The sequence below is a fragment of the Myotis daubentonii genome, chromosome 9, assembly GCF_963259705.1.
Source record: "Myotis daubentonii chromosome 9, mMyoDau2.1, whole genome shotgun sequence".
Classification (NCBI taxonomy): domain Eukaryota; kingdom Metazoa; phylum Chordata; class Mammalia; order Chiroptera; family Vespertilionidae; genus Myotis; species Myotis daubentonii.
This window is the reverse complement of record NC_081848.1, coordinates 68,842,296-68,857,262: the sequence shown is the minus strand read 5'-3', so window position 1 is coordinate 68,857,262 and position 14,967 is coordinate 68,842,296. Positions and strand designations below refer to the sequence as shown.

Sequence of the window (14,967 nt, the reverse complement as noted above, 5' to 3'; positions counted from 1 at the left end):
TCTCCTCTTCAAATCTCAAGTTGGTGCCACCATCATCCCCATGGGACGGATGAGGAAACTGAGGCTCAGAAGTGGCTGGTGACTTGCACTGTGTGGCTCAGGGGAGGGTCTGCCTGAGACCCGGCTCATACCCACAGCCAGGGCGGCCGGGGCGTCAAGAGCCTGTGGCCCCGACAAAGGCGGGGGGGGGGGGGGGACCGGCATCTGCAGAGGCCCGATGTCCACCTGCAGCAGCTCTCCCGCCCGCACACAGCCCCGCGGGGCAGGCACGTTACCACCAGCGCCGTTCACACTGCGGGGACTGGGCTCAGGTTGGGGTGCGGGACACACAGCCGGCGAGCAGCGAGGGGGCTGCAGTTCCGCGGGCCCTGGGCCGGCTGCCGCCCAGTCCCTCTCTCACTTCTCCCAGGGGTGTTTCCGAACCTAACCATCTTCCTCAGCTCTCACTCGTCCACAGGCCAAGTGCAAACCCCTGAGGCCTGTGCTGGAGCCCCCAACACCCAGAGTCCGCAGGCCTGTCCACCCTCCCCTGCCCCCAGTGGGCCAGCCCCGTCCCGCCTCCAGCCCGAAGATACTTCTCAACATTCCTAGAACCTCTTTCTCAATCTCGCACGCCCTTTGCTCACAGGCCTCCCCCTTCCACACCGTAAGGCTCTGTCTCTCAAGGGCTCGCCTCCTCCAGGCTGCCCTCCAGGCACCCTCTCCCCTGCTCGCCTCCTTCTCTCCCAGCCCCCCTGAGTCTCTCCTCCCATCTGTGCCAACTCCTGTCCTCTGTTGCCAGTCTCAGCCACAGGAGGCACAGATCTCCAGAGCAGGCCGACCGCCCTGGGCCCTGAATCACGGCCACCCCACCACACCCTGTCTCCTGCTGACCAGGCCTACAGACGGGGAGCTCACCTCCTGGCCACATCACTCAGCCTCCGGTACCTCAAACCCACCGCCACCCACAGCGACTTCCTTCTGCTCACCACGGGCAGCACCCCCGCGCTGCTGGCTCGCCAGGACGGGAGCTGCTTCCCTTCAGGCCCCTTGTCTGTGGAGCCCCTCTCCCCCTCCTCTCCTCTCTGGGGACCCCTGGATCCCAGATTGGAAGTGTGGCCTCTGGCAAGTTCCTTGCCCTCGCCAAAGCTCAGAGGATTCCTTTCTAAGAGAGGTCGACAGGCCCGCGCCCCAGCATTGCTCAAAGGGCTGAAAAGACGGTTGCCTGAACCTGGATGCAGTGGGGGTCTGGTTAGTGCATGTCCCCTCATCAGCCTCACAGATGTTTACTGAGCCTCTGGAGACAGACCTTGACTGGAATCCTGTCCCCTCCTCCGTGTGCGGTGTAGCTGAGGGCAAGTCACTTCTCAGGGCCTCGGCGTCCTCGTCTGTGAAATGGGGTGATAATAGGATGCTTCCCACTGGCTGTGAGCATGAGCTCAGACAGCACGTGTGATGTCTGTGAATGAGGCGCATGCCCAGTGTCCTCCGGGGAGGAGGACGGCGTTATTCTGTCTCCGAGGCTCCGGCTCTCTGCAGCCTCAGCCCCTCAGAGCTCCCACCCAGGCCCCTCCACAGTCTCCTGGGGAAAACTGAGACATGCAGGCGCCAGAGAACCCTGAGACAGCAGCCCCTCTCCCCCACAAAACACACACCTCTCTCTCACCCTGTCTGAGCAACTAGGTCTTGGCAGGGGCAAGCCAGGCTGAAAAAAGGCCTCGGGTCTGGAGTCGGGACCTTGTGAAGGGGTAGGAGGGGCCCTTTGGAAAGAAGGAGGAAAAGAAATCATCACTGCGCTCCCTTCATGCACCCAGTGCATTGCACCAGGCCATGGGGCAGGAATTCTCACCATTTCACAGATGAGCAATGTGGCCCAGAGCCGAGCCTGTACTTACAGGGCTCCAGGCCACAGAGCAGAAAGGGCCGGAATCAGGACAGGCCCAGGCTTATGTCACTGCCAAACCTGTGCTCCGCTCGGCGCCCTGTGTGGGGGCATGAGCCCTTGGGGGCAGGGGTCTCTGGGTGGAGGATGGGAGTGAGAGGGCCCTGAGGGGGCCAGCGACTGGGAGGCTGACTTCCACTTCCACGCTGTGGGGCCCAAGGCCAGTTTGCGGCTGCCCAGGAGTCCCAGGCAGGGTGGGGGTAGCCCAGGGCGCGGGCGCAGAAGGCGCAGGCCCGGAAGGAGTTAACTGTGAGAGGGACCTGAGTGAATCAGAGGCTCCACAGGCTGCGATGGAAATTCCCTGTGCATGGCGTGTGGTCACCCAGAAAAGGGAAACGGTGCTTTTCGGAGCAGAGGACGGCGGGGGCTGGATGCCGGCCTGGGTGGGGCTGGCGAGGGCGCTGTGACCAAAGGGGCCTGGCCTCTGGGTCTGCTCAGACCCTGGGTGGGAAAGGGGCTGTAAGGAGCTGCCAGGCCAGGCCAGGCATCTAGAGTGTGTCCATGGGCCCTGACGGATGAATAGGAGTTCACCAAGCTCAGAGGAAGGAAGGGCACTCGGACCGTGGGAAATGCTGAAGCCATGACACAGGGATGTGACTCAGAATGGAGAGCCTGCTCCCACCTGCTTTTGTTGGGGAACCCTCTCCTGTCCTTTAGGGCCCATCCCAAGTGGGAACCCTCCCACCCCAAGTATTCACCACTCCTTCTTGGTGTCTCCCAGGATTTTGTAACTCACCTGCCTTCTCCACAGACCTGTGGGCAGGGCCGTGTCCTCGCTTTAGAGACAGCCTGTCCTCAGCTCGGTGTTTGTGAAATAACAATTTCACAGAAAAGGATTCCGAGGCTCAGAGAGGTTAGGTGGCCACCCGCCAGCCGGCTGTGGCTGCGCGGGGCTCGGGCCCGGCCTTTTGCCTCACCTGGACTTGGCGGGAGGAAAGGGACGGGGCAGTTAGAGTCTTCCCTCCAGGCCGGGCAGAGGGTCCTGAGCATGGGTGGCCTGGCCAGGGACGGCCATCTGACAACGCTGCTGCCCAAGGCCTGCTTCCCCTCAAGCTTCAGGTCAGCCACTGCTGCCGGTCCCAGTGCTGGGCGACTCTGTCCTCCCAGTAGGAGCCTGAGGTCCGAGCCGAAGCAAGGGGGCCGTCGGCTGGAGAGAGAAGGGGCCTGGGTGTCTGGAAATCTGGAAGCTCAGTCCAGACACTTGCCAGCTGCGTCGTCTCAGGCACCCAGTTCCCTCTCTGAGCCTCAGTGTCCACTTTTTAAGGGATAGGCTTGTTCCAGGACGAACTGGCTGGCGGTAACTGCACCCTCCGCACCATCGTGAGGGCACTGGTCTAGTATCAGCGATGCGTGTGCGGACTGTCCCCTGCTCTCTCTCCTTGGAGCAGTCCCTGCTGCGGCACCACCCTGCCTGCCATTTCCTAAGCGGGGTGTGCTGTGGTCTCGGGCCGTGTCCATCTGTCCCGCTCAGTTCCGCACCGTGAGAGGGGCCTGTGACCCACACCAGCCCGAAGAGAGCAGTGGCTGGGGCCTCCTACCCAGAAACGGGCCCCCTACGGTCCCCACGTGCCTCAGGTTGAGGGCACCCAGAGAAGCCACCCTCAGGCAAGGCCGGCCGCATGGTGGCGGCCATTGGGGTTGGAGCTTTTCCAAGCACGAAGGGGAACTGAGACTGTGGGAATGTGCCTCGGGCAGGCAGGGTGGGCTGGGCCCCGTGGGAAGGGGCTGCTGCTCTCAGGAGCCCCGACGACTGGGGTCCTGGGGTCGAGGAGGGAAGGGGACCTGCAGGCTGGCCGCTGTGGGGTTGAGGGTCACTGTCGGGCACCTCCAGGTCTTCCAGAGAGAGCTGGCCGGGCAGTGGGAGGTTGGGGGGCTGTGTGGGGAAGGAAAGAGGAAGCCATGGGGCGGGGGGAGGGGGCTGCTGGGGATGGAGTGGGAGTGGGGGCTGGGGCCTGGAGCCACTTTGGCCGCAGCCACTCACTCCTCCCCTTTCGGTTTGTAAATAGCTGCTGGCTCCGTGCAGGCGGGATGGCCCTGCCCCTTCTGTGGCCTGTGTCCAGGGAGGCCCAGGTCTGAGTCACTGCAGATGCACAAACCCTGGATTTGGGGACCCCAGGAGGCGTCAAGGCCTGTCCGGCCTCTGGCCCGGGTGGGCAGGTTCTGATGGGCCCAGTTCTGGGCAGCCCCGTGCTGTGGTCACTGAGGTAACGCAGCTGAGACAGAACTTGATGACTCGGCCACACGAGGCTTATTTATAACTGGGCCTCCGCGGGCAGAAGCAGCTGCTGAGCCGCCAACTCAGCACTTGGGCTGGCCCAGGGCACCAAGGAGGGACAGCATGGCGGGGCCCAGGCTGGCCTGGTGGCCCCTCAGCCTGGGCCTCGAGGTCTTAGGTCCCCAAGGCCTCTCTGGCTGGGACAGGTCCTTGTGCTCTGTGATGAGCAGGCCTGGAGCTGCAGGGGGAGCTGTGTGTGGGCCGGCATCTTAGGACCTCCTGGACCAAGGGGGTGGCTGAACTCAGTCAGTGGACTGGTCAGTGCCCAGGGGGCTCAGGCCTCACCCTTCCTGCAAAAAAAACTTCCTCCAGAGGTCAGATGCTGTCAGCAAACTCAACAAGAAGCAAGTCATCTCCCCTCCCCTTCTTGCAATAGCCGCTTCAAAACAAAACACAACACGTTCGGGAAGAGGGCAGTGCCGAACCCAAAGGCCTGGCCTAAGGGTGGAACTCGAGGCCCCCGGCAGATGGGGAAAGGCTGGGTCCCTCCCAGGGCTCCCCCATCACAGCACATGGCTCTCCTCACCTCCTTGGGGGACGGACGGGGCGACTCTGTCCCCACCCTCCACACAACCGCTTGCCTTTCTTCTGAGGAAGAATTCGAGGACGGTGTCAAACCCTTTCCTCAGGTTTGCAGGAACACAGAGGTTCTTAAAATCTTCCTCCCACTTCTGAACCTTCTGGGTCAACCTGGTCACCTTCCACCCTCTCTGACTGTCCCATCAACACCCTGCCTCCCGAACTTGGTCCTGGCCTCCCCACCTCCAAGCCTTGTTTCTGCCTGGCCCCCGCCTGGCGTGCCCTTTCCATCCCCCAGTCTACCCAAGCCCCCTCTCTGTCCAGGCCTGTGCTGAGGCCCCCAGCCCCATCCCCAAAGCTGAGGCTCTTGGGATGTAAAACTCAAGACAAGCCCTGGCCAGCGTGACTCAGTGGTTAGAGCAACAGCCCGAAAACTGAAGGATCTCGGGTTCCATTCCGGGCAAGGGCACCTACCTGAGTTGCAGGTTCCCTTCCCTGGTGGGGGCAAATACCGTAGGCAACCAACTGATGTGGCTCTCACATCGATGTTTCCCTCTCCTCTCCTCTCCTCTCCTCTCCTCTCCCTTCCCTTTTATTCTTTTTTAAATCAATGGGGGAAAAACATCCTCCTGTGAGGATTAACCAAAAATAATCATCATCATCATCATCATCATCAAGGAAAAATTGGGGCCGAAGTGGATGAAGAGTTTTAGAGCACAGGTGCCCCCATCACTGCACAAAGGAGAACGCCTCGGCCTGGAGTGGGTCAGGGTGGCCAAGCCATTCAGGGAACGAAGGAGAGCTGAGACCAGAGCCACGTGCCCTGACCCCCTGCAGCTCTCACCCCCCCAACCCCCTGCCTCTGACCCCTTGGGCCGTCTGCTCGGCCTTGGCCTTGAATGACAGCACTGCTGACCCCTTCCCCTTGGCGGGAGCCATTGGGGATGGGAAAGACAGAGGCCTGGGGTCTGGGGTAACTCAGGCCATCAAGCCTGGCCTGGGGCGGGGGTGGCAGGCCCACTTGGGCGCCCCTGGGCACAGTTGGGGGCGACGCTCAGGGTACGCATCTTGGCCCTGGGCTGGAGCCACCCAGGCTGCAGCTGCCCTGTTTCCACATCGGCAGCAGCAAGTACGGGCGCCTGAGAAAACAGGAAGCGCCCAGTCACCACAGGAAGCATGTGTGCGCAGCCTCCCCACCCCCGGCCCATTGCAAAACGCCAACAGCCCCATTACCACAGGCACCGCACAGGCAGAAAGCTCCGGCCGACCCTCGGGCATGCCCAGCAGCCCGACAGGCAGGCTCCAGCCCTCCCTCGCCAGCCGGCGGCCGCAGGGTGGTGTCCAGCTGTGGCCTGGAGCAGCGGGTGGTTCCCAGGCTCGGGCCTCATGCCTTCCTCTGGGTTCTCAGCCCAGTCCGCAAACCGGCCTGAGCCAGGTCTGCTTTGCCCACTGTTAAATCAGAATATGGGGTCAAGGGTCACAGAGAAGCCATTTCTCTGCCCTGGTGGCTGGCATTTGAGAACTCTGGGCCCGGCCTTCAGACCCTGACAGGACCCAATCCCCCAGCCTCACTGAGGCCGTTGGCCCAGAGTCTGCCACCCCCACGACCCCAGGGAGCCATCTGCTTTCAAGCGGACACCTGCCTGCCACACCCTCTCTGCCCAGCCCCATGCCTTCCCAGCTGAGACTGTGCCAGCCCCTGGGTCCTACCCAGGCTAGCCTTTGGGAGGCCGGGCCCCTCCTCATCCCGCCCTGGCTGCACCAACTCACCGCTTGTTTCTGACTCCTGGCTCAACCCTCGGAGGGAGACAGGAGTCCAGCGAGGCCAAGACCCAGTTCCTGGGGAGGTCGGTGCTCCTCCAGGCCCGGGGACAGCAAGGAAAAGAGAAGAGAGCAGAGCATTTCATGGCTATAATAAATCAAAGGGGGAAGTCAAGCAGGAGAAATAAGAAACTTCCCTACCCTGGGCACAGGGACCTGCCAGGCAGCAGCCCCCGGTGCCCCAAGGCCTTCCCTCCTCCCTCCTGCCTCCCCGGCCAGGGCCCAGATCTGGTGCCCTCGCTCCAGGCCTAGGCACCTGGGCACCCAACAACCCTTCTTGCTGTGCATCCTGGGGCTGGGCACCTCTTGTCTCTGGGTCTCAGTTTCCTCTTCATGGGCACAGAAATCTGAGAGTCGGGTGCTGGCCGCCTCCAGAGAGAGCTGCAGATGGGTGGCGCCCCTTTGGACCAGGACCCTCGGGGACGAAGGGAGGATGAGGCATCCTGAGAATTCCTAGTGGGAGAGCGGGGCTGGGCTGGACAAACGTCTACGAGAGGAGAAGCGGGCCCAAAGCAAGAGGCAGGAGCACGGACCAGAGGCAGGGAGAGCCCTGGACTGCGAGAGAGAACAGGCAGGGCTTGACCTCAGCGCTGACCCTGCTAAACTCCCGAAGCCGGACCACGGGGGCCGGGCACCACTGTGCGGGCACTGCGGGCACCATGGCATGCCTTCCACTCAGGTAGAGACTTTTTTTTTTTAAAGGGGAGGAAAGCTGACATATTAAAAAGAAGGATGCCCATCTGTATACATTTTCAAGATATAAAATGAGGAACTTCAGGAACATTTCGGCTACTTTGGGGGCCACTATGAGCCATGCCCTCAGATGCCCGGCAGACCCTCCTCCAGCCGCTCCTCGGCCATCGAAGCACATGGGTGGAGACTCAGGAGGCCTCGAGTTGAAGCCCTCCTGCGACGGTGCGCTCACTCCCTTACTCCAGGGGCCTGTGCGCTCACTAGGAGCAGGTCCCCCTGAGTGCCAGCCCGGGGCTCCGGCGATGTCTGCTGGACGGCTGTCAGCTGGGGCAGGGACGCAGGAGAGAGCACGGCCTGGGATCCCTCCCAGCCTCAGCGATCACGCTGCTTCCCTCCCAACCTGTCAGGCAGAGAAGATAAGAAAGTGGCAGTGACTGTGGGAGTCCAGACTGCCGAGCCAGGCAGATCCAACAGCGTGCGGGGCGTGAACCTGGGCAAGTAGCCTCGCCTCTGTGGCCTCAGTTTCCCCATTTGGAAAACGCCTACCTTGAAAATGTGCAAAGAGACAAAGGAGGTCATGGGATGGGGTGTTTGTGTGGCCAGCATCAGGCCAGCATCACACAACAGAGGCCCCTCCCATGAGCACTCAGAAGCCCCACTTCCTCCCTCCTCTCCCCTTCACCTGCCTGAGGGGGGTGAGAACCTCAGCTCCCAGTTCTTCTCTGCACCCCCAGGGCCCCTGGCCTCGCTCTGACCTGTCAGGTCTGGGAGCATGCTGTAGCTGCGGTTCCCAGCCCTACCCCAAGGCGCTCCCTCCCTGGGACGGAGACCTGGAGGCCCAAACACCTGCCCTGGCAGGACTCCCCACCTCTGCTCACTCTCCTCCTACCCTCACAGATGCCCCTTTCAGCCTCAGGCAGCCACGACTGTTTCAGGCACTGGTGCCATTCATCGGGCACTTTCCATACACAGCGTCTTGCAATCCTTGAAGCTGCAGGTATTCTGATCCCCATTTCACAGATGAGGACACTGAGGCTCAGAGGGGAGGAGTGACTGGTACAAGATCAGCTGTCCAGAAAGGTGCCATTCTGAGATGAGGGCTCGGTTCTGACCGCCGACCCAGTGGAAATCCTATGCAAACCAGGATGCAAAGCAGCACCTCTTCCTTTGAGCCTTTCGGGGTGTCACTGCTGCCAGGGCCCATGGCGTATCCAGTTCCCCAGCTCTCTCCCCATCACCAGAGCTCCTGCTCCTCCTGGTCCAGGTTGCAGGATATCAGTTGGCAATTTTCCAGCCTCCGGTGCCCAAGAGAGCAGAGAGATGGTAAAACGCAGAAAGGTGAGCAGACCCCTGTATCAAGTGCTCCCCTTGGCTCCCTGGCCGGGCGTGCACACCCAGCAGTGACACGTAGCTCCCTGGAGAGCTGGACCCAAGGGGGCAGCCTTCCCTGGTGGTTAGAACCAGGGCATTGGTGCCAGGCATTCACAGGTTTAAATCTCAGCTCTGGACCTGAGACCCCACCCCTGGTAAGTGACTTCACCCTAAAATGAACAGGGAAGGGCTGGCTCTCCTGGCCTGGAGATTTCACAGGAGGGAAATGTGTTTCTAAGGGCTCAGGCCTCCTTCGTGCCTGGTCTCCTCTAAGCCTCATAACAGCTCTGACAAGTGGGTACACCGATCACTACTCCCATTTTACAGAAGACACAGGTAAAGGAGTCTTTCCAAGGTCACACAGCCTTGCAGGGCCTTGAACCCCAATTCCCTGTGCCTCCAAGTCAGATGCACTTACACTCCCCCGAGAGGTCCCCCTTTCTTTTCTCCTAGAAATTGTTCCCCACCGCCGCCGCCTGCCCACAGGGTCAGAGGCCCTAAGTGGCAAGTTGAACCAGAACCGGTTGGAACTGGGGGGACTTGGCCCTGCCTAGCCCTGGTGCAGCCCCCAAATGCCTGACTGCCCTTGCTCTTGGGTTGGGCTTGCTGACAGCTGCCGGGGCACGCCAGGCGCAAGGCGTGGGGACCAGCTGCAGCAGGGCCTCCCCCAGCAGCTCCCCGCTGTGTTGGGCGGCCCTACCCTGCAACCCTGCAATCCTGCACCCCTGCAACCCTGCACCCCTGCACCCCTGCACCCCTGCACCCGTGGTGGTGTCTGCCTGCTCCCCTCAGGGCTGTGAGAGCCTTCCAGGAGGCCTGGGGGCTGGAGCCAGGAAAGCGAGAAGCTGAACTTGAGCGTCTCACTTGCTTGGGTCCCTGCCAAGGTCCTGGGAGAGAGGCCTCGGGAAATCTGTATTTGTGATTTTGTCACTGTTTCTTAAAGAGGCCCCCAAATTAAATGTGTCCGGCTCCACAGAACCTAGCTCAGTGCCCAGACTGGGGGCAGTGGAAAGGGTCCCATCCTCCTCCGCTCTGCTCCGGGCTGGCTCTGTGACTTCAGGCGAGACCCCGGCCTTCCCACCTGCACAAAGGGGGTGACGCCCCGGAGAGCCAGGGGGTGCAGCGGGGGCAAGGAGAGCTCAGGGTCCCCAAATCCAGAGGCCCTCACCAGCCCGGACTGTTTCATCTGCAACAGCCCTGCGGGGTAAGTGGGGGCCCCTACCCCCATTTTCCAGCTGAAATAACAACTTTGGAACTGAAGGACCAGGCGGCCGGCCCTGGGCTGGGAGGAGGGGCCGCGGGGCAGCCCTGGCTCCGGAGCGGGGCAGGGGCTGCGGGGGCGGGCTCGGCGGGGGGAGGGCGGAGGCAGCGTCCCGCACTGTCTCGCCGCAGAGCAGACCTCGGCCCTTATCTGCTCGGGCAGCTTCCGCCGCCCCCCAGCCCCCGCCCCCGCCTCCCGAGGGCCGGCCCGGGGCGCCCCTCCCCCGCCGCCAGCCCCCAGGGAGCGCCGGCTGCCGGCTGTGCCCTGTGCCCAGCGGAGCAGAGCGGCCCGGCCCCCAGGAGAGGGGTCGGAAGTGATAAATAACTCGGGGGAAGCGGGGCACCTCCAGGAGGCCTCCCCTGCCCCAGCTTGTCCACCCGATCAGAGAGGGGCTCCCCCAGCCAGGCCGCTCCAGCCAGAGCGGGGAGGGGGTTCGGGTTCCCTAAAACCCGAGGGGGCAGGGGAAGCAGCGGGGTCGGTGTCCACGGGGGGACACGGGACCCCCATCCCTCCTACACACACACACACACACACACACACACACACACGCACACACACTCACGCACACACACGCGCACATACGCACACACACTCACGCACACACTCACACACACGCACACACACACACACTCACTCACGCACACTCACACTCTCACACTCACACACACTCACGCACACGCGCACACGCGCGCACACACGCACGCACGCACACGCGCACACACTCACGCACACGCACACACACGCACACACACTCACACACACTCATGCACACTCACGCACGCACACGCACACACTCACGCACACACACGCACACACACTCACACACACACGCGCGCGCACACACGCACAACGCGTGGGCGTCCCTGGCACAGGTGTGGGAGGGAAGGGAGAAGTGGAGACACCTTAGAGAAAGTGAAAAGCCAGCCACAAACTGGAGCAGACTCTGCCTCAGAAGATCCAAAGGATAAGCATCAAAAACACATCAAGAGCTCTTGCAAATCCACAGGAAAAGAACAAGTGATCCCACAGAAAAAGATAAAAGACACCAACGGGCATTTTCACAGGGAAGGAAACACATTTGTCCCACCCGCCTCTGAGGGATGCGCAAGCTCATTGGCGCTGAGGGAGATGCAAATGAAGACACGATGCGAGGCTATTTTACACCATCCGAGGAGCAGAAATAACAGCCTTCAGCCCAGGTCTTGGCGGAGAGGTGGGGCCGCAGAATCTCCAGTGATTGCTCTCAGAGCGCAGCTGATATCACCGCTGGCCAGGGCCGGGCTCACACAATCGAGCCTTATCTTACAAAGATGAGGCCCAGCATATCGCCTTCAGGCATGAAATCAAGAGGAACTTTGGCAAGTGCTCCAAGAGGCATGGACAAGAAGAACGTTCAAAGCTGCCCTGTTCTTAACAGCAAGAACCCTGAAAGAACTCGAGTGCCCACAAACCAGAGAACGGCTACGTTAATTACAGGGGGTCCATTCACACAGTGGCCCCTCACTCAGCAGTGCAAGCAAATAACCAGTTCCACACGGCACCATGAATGAATCTTAGCACAATGATGCTGAATGAAAACGCCAGCCCCCGAAGACAGATACTTCCTGTGAACTCTCGACAAGTATCAAAGTTGGCTCCTTCCTTCTAATACCTTTGTGTTTGGCGAGTGACAGGATTACCCACCCAAAAGACTCCACGGTAATGCTGAGAAATTATTGTAACCAGTAAGAAAATATTGTTGGCCCTTGTGCCCTATCAACAAGTACTTCAAAATGTAACAGGAAATATCCTATTCAAAATAGCCGCAAAGATGTAAAATACCTAGAAGTGAACTTATTATGCAGAAGTAAACAGTTGTGCAGGACCTATACAAACACAATTATAAAAATCACTGAATAATATAAAAGAAAACCTTAGAACAGCTTTTTTCCCCTTATTAAAAGAAAAAAAAAGCCAAATCAATTAGAACATAGTCTAGGCCAGTGGTCGGCAAACTCATTAGTCAACAGAGCCAAATATCAACAGTACAACGATTGAAATTTCTTTTGAGAGCCAAATTTTTTAAACTTAAACTATATAGGTAGGCACATTGTTATTAACTTAATTAGGGTACTCCTAAGGCTTAGAAAGAGCCACACTCAAGGGGCCAAAGAGCTGCATGTGTCTAGGCATATATGTATGTATGCAGGTAGGTAGATAAATGAAAACTCTATTGAAACACAAAATTCAGGTTCCCCCAAGGAGGAGGCAGGGAGATGGATGGGGGAGGCGTAACAAGTGAACAGATATATCAGTAAACACCAGTCAAGTAAACGTGGGCCCTGCAAAGCTCAGATGCACAGGATTTCGCCCCAGTTTGCCCTTCTGAGGTTGGAGGGAGGAAAAGGAAGACATTAGATTCATTTGGACAGACTTTATTCAGGGTATAGGCAAACTTATCTGTCTTTTCAGAAGCCCGAGGGTTAGGGTCCGGGGTTCCAGAGGGGCAGGTCCCGCTTGGAGAGATGGGAGCCTGAGGCCTCTGTAGGAGCAGCGGGTCCTGGGTGAGCACCCGACTCTGCCCCTTCCCACCTGAGACCCTGGGCAAGGTGTTCTCCGCCCTGAGCCTCAGATGCTTTCCACAGCAGGTGCCGCCTGCCTGCAGCCCCCGGGAAAGGCCTGAGAAGCTAAAGGCACACTCTGGAAGCAGAAGAAGTGTGCGTCATCATCACCCCAGCCCGGAGCCTCGAGCCCTGCACTGCCAGTCTCGCAGCCACTGCCTGGTCAGCCGGCCCGAGCAGTCCCACCTCCTGGAAATAGAAAGCTGAGGCCGAGTTGCTGAGAAAGGCCCCTGCAAAGGTACCAGAGCCAGTAGCAACGTGTTAAAGTCAGACGCTGGGCAATCCAGCGAAGTTAGAGAAAGAGGCCTGCAGTCCCTCAACCCCTCCTGGCCACTCAGACCCAAGCAGTTTGCAGGCCCACCCCGCCCTGATGAAGTTTGTCTGTCCCTGAGACCTCCAGGCCGATCAAAAACTCACCTGTGCTCACAAGGAGAGAGGATGCCCCGCCCCCCGTGTCTTTATCTGTTCTTTTCATTGCTGTAATATCTTTTATACCCATGTATCTATCTACAAACATAAACAATAGCTAACCCATAAACAGAACTCCCATATGCCAGATATAGTGCTAAGTGCTTTAGACATATTCATTCATTTAATCCTTACAACAATCAGATATAGTAATCCATTTTACAGATGAGGAAACTAAGGCATAAGAGTTAAGTAATTTGCCTCAGAAAATCTAGTACCAGAATCTGGTTGTCTTAACCTCAACCATCAAATTAGGAGACCATTACAGATATACTAGTATATGTGCACACACACACACAATACACATATATACACATAAATATGTATGTACATGCAGTCATGTGCTGCATAACATTTCAGTCAACAAGGGTCCACAAATATGATAGTGGTATACCACATGAGTGTATGACTATATTTTATATATCATTTTTAACATAATTGAATGTGATTGTACACATGTTTTAACATGTTTTTAAATTTTCCTTTTTTATATATTTTTAAAAAGTTTTAATCCTCATCCAAGGATATGTTTTTTATTTTAGAAAGAGAGGAAGGGAGAGAGAGAGAAACATCAGTCAGTTGCCTCCTGTACATGCCCTGACCGGGGAATAAACCCGAAACCTAGGTATGTGCCCTGACCAGGAATCAAACCCACAACCCTTTGGCACAGGACAACATTCCAACCAACTGAGCCACACCGGCCAGGGCCCTTTCTTTCCCCAACCATAGAATTCATGTTATCACCCTATTGTGTGATTATATATATATTTTATTTATAATTATACATAGACTTTTAAATACTGATTCCCATGACCACATGTACATATACGAGTCTAAGGTTCCTTTTACCATTATTTTAAAATAGTGGATTATGTCAAATAAATATTTATTTAATGTCTCCTTTCTCACTTGGTTATACCTGGAAGGCCCCTGGAAGATCTAACTCACTGTCTTTAACAGTCTCACATTAGTTCACCCACCATGTCATTCCACCTGGCCCTCCCGCTTCTTGTCATCTTCTAGAGTCCCATCCCCGATGCCCATTTTCTTTAATCCATTAGGAAGTCTGATGGTGGAAATTCCGGGCCAGGTGAGAGGAAAGGCCGGTGAGAAGGCAGCAAATGGCGGCTCTTGCCCATCCTCTGGCTGGTGGCCAGCGGCCCTCAGCCCCCAGAGGCAGGAATGCTGACTGCATTATTGTGAAATCATTTGTATATTGTGAAGTGCTTTGCATATGATGGAGTGATTTGCATACGGGGAGGGGCATCTGAGAGATCCCAGAGCAGCATCCCTGAGTATCTTCCTCCCCCTGCAAAGAAACCAACCCAGGGTTTCCACTTCAGAACTCAGGGAGGGGCCCAAGGGGGCATCCTGCGCTACCCATGGGCCTGGTGGGGTGAGGCAGCCAGGGTCTTTCAGAGGAAAGCTGACCCTACCTGGAAGGAGCTGGGAGTCTAGACACTGGATGTGAGGTGGTACAGGGCACCACGTGTGGTACCACCCCCAGGAGAGATCGGCTCAGGACAGATGAAGGGAGCGATCATGGGATGCAGATGAGGGTCAGAGGCTTGGAGAACCCCACCCCATCACAATCTCTGCCAAGTAAGTACCCACATGCCTCCTCTTGAACAGTCTACAGTCCTGGCTGATTCCCAGAGAAGGATGCAAACTGGAAACACAAGCCAGACCCCCACCCTCTGGAAATGAGAGGTGCTATCATGCTCTGGGCCCAGGGACACCCAGAGGTTTGAATCCTGGCTCTGCCATCTGGTCCATTGTTTCACCCTGGGCTAATGGCACCCACCTCAATGGGATAGAATGAAGATTCAGGGAGAATGCGAGTGAATGGCACATAGTAGGTGCTCGGTAAATTGCACTTACAGCCGAAACCGGTTTGGCTCAGTGGACAGAGCGTTGGCCTGCGGACTGGGGGGTCCCAGGTTCGATTCCGGTCGAGGGCATGTACCTGGGTTGCGGGCACATCCCCAGTGGGAGATGTGCAGGAGGCAGCTGATCGATGTTTCTCTCTCATCGATGT

The 14,967-nt window shown here is 58.1% G+C and overlaps 1 protein-coding gene across 1 annotated transcript in view; it reads right to left on the bottom strand.

The window, feature by feature from the left end:
• PSMC3 (proteasome 26S subunit, ATPase 3) overlaps positions 1-14,967 on the bottom strand; it is a 45,393-nt gene that overhangs the window by 14,511 nt on the left and 15,915 nt on the right. The gene's annotated exons all lie outside the window — the stretch shown is intronic.